Source organism: Poromitra crassiceps, assembly GCF_964638095.1.
Source record: "Poromitra crassiceps genome assembly, chromosome: 2".
Classification (NCBI taxonomy): Eukaryota; Metazoa; Chordata; class Actinopteri; order Beryciformes; family Melamphaidae; genus Poromitra; species Poromitra crassiceps.
Genome location: NC_139624.1, coordinates 20,170,506 through 20,172,817, shown reverse-complemented (window position 1 = coordinate 20,172,817; position 2,312 = coordinate 20,170,506).

Sequence of the window (2,312 nt, the reverse complement as noted above, 5' to 3'; positions counted from 1 at the left end):
CCCCCCACATTTCTAGTTTTTAACTTTTATCATCTTATTTCTTATACTCCTTGTTTCATGTCTGGCCCACATCCTTTTCTATTGTAAGTTTAAGTCTGTTGTGTACATGTGTCTTTCATGTCTTTTATCTTTGTATTTGTATTTTTGCATCCATGTTGGCACTGTTGCACATTACAACAAATTTCTGTGAAAGCAGACAATAAAACGAATTTGAACTTGAACTTGAATGATCACTAGTTCACTACTGTACAGTCATATGATCACTAGTTCACTACTGTACAGTCATATGATCACTAGTTCACTACTGTACACGCTCACTTCCTTCCTGATCTTGACCAGTTTCATTGCTGTGGAAGCAAAAATGGTGATTTGACAACAAGGAAAGAAAGAAGAAAGATTTTGAGGTAAGAGTGTGATTTTATATTTTGATGAACACTGATATCGTTGAAGTTAAAATTGTAGAACTTGTTAATGAAGCCTCGCATTAGTTCATTTGAGACACGGAAGTCATAGCTGTAACCAGCTGATTGAGTCATTGTTCATTCACCAATCACAGCCATTCTCACAATAAGGCGGTAAAACCAGAAGGAGGCGGTAATGCAACATAAAGGATGCCAACTGCCATAAAACACCACAGAAGAAGAAGAAGAAGAAGAATTGTTATTAGATTAAAAAGTAGTCTTTAAAATATAATGCATTAGTCACACTGTAACGTTGACTTTATTTATTGTTTGTTTATCAAGCAGTTACAGTATGTGATGGAACATGACAAGTTTATAGTTACCTGAGAGTTCAGTTATTTATGTTAAAAAGACAACCCATAAAAAATACAAGCCATACAGTACATGCATGTCTCTATACAGTACATGCATGTCTCTATACAGTACATGCATATCTCTATACAGTACATGCATGTCTCTATACAGTACATGCATGTCTCTATACAGTACATGCATGTCTCTATACAGTACATGCATATCTCAATACAGTACATGCATGTCTCTATACAGTACATGCATATCTCTATCTCTATACAGTACATGCATGTCTCTATACAGTACATGCATATCTCTATACAGTACATGCATGTCTCTATACAGTACATGCATGTCTCTATACAGTACATGCATGTCTCTATACAGTACATGCATGTCTCTATACAGTACATGCATGTCTCTACATGCATGTCTCTATACAGTACATGTGTCAAGACCCGGTGTAACAGTTTTAGGACTTCAAGGCAGAGAGGCACAGGAGGCAGTTAGCAAGGAGAACAGGTGTTTATTTATAGAACGACTGGTGGCAGGTCTGCAGGTCAGGCAGGAGTCCAGAGGTTCCAGCAGGCAGACAGGTAGGCAGACAGGCAGGCAGGAGATCCTGGGTAAAAGAGAGTTTAGGAGAGGTTAGTATCCTGAACGGAGCAGAGAGCAAACAATTGCTATGGAAGCTGGAGCGACGCGACTGACGTGAAGACAATCTATAATCCGGCGTGGACTGGGTGTTGGGCTGGAGCTTAAGTAGGCAGGCTGATTCTGATGGCAGGCAGCTGTGACGCTGAGGCTCCGACTCCCACACACCAGGCTCCAATCTGCTGTAATCATGCCAATCACACTCATACACCACACATAGAGAGAAGAGGGGAAAAGACTAAGGGGTAGATGAGGCTGAGGGCATGACAACATGCATATCTCTATACAGTACATGCATGTCTCTATACAGTACATGCATGTCCAGGGACAGGGGGAGCTCGACCTTTTGTAATTCAAGGCCCACTTCTGATTGTTAAAACATTTCTGAGGACCACCTTTACCTTCCCAAATCAATAATACGCTCTCATTCTGATATCCTGATGTGAGAGGTCCTCCGCGGCCCATTAGATGGTGCTCTGTTTCTTGCACAAGCTTCAATGCTTGTGCTGGTTTGATCCAGATGTAATTTACTATAGTCCAGTTTCTGATGCAGTGCTAATGGAGAGGAGACTGTTGTTCTCTGTAATTGAGTTGATTGAAAATGTAGCCTACAGCATTGGTTCTCAAATGGGGGTCCGTGGCACTTTGCAAGGGGGTCCACGAAAAGTTTTCAGGAAAATAAAAATAAACACTTTTTTTGTTGTTGCAAAAGCTTCATAGTTCAATGAAAATAGTTTATGCTTTAAATCTAAAATGGTTCATGGATTACATTCTAATCTAACAAACCTATCAATTTAATGTAAGTCAAGCACGTTACCGTGGAAACAATTAAGCTTAGCCCAAAATCACAAATCAGAATCAGGGGGTCCCCGGTATATTTTCTATCTTGTAAGGGGTCCTTGG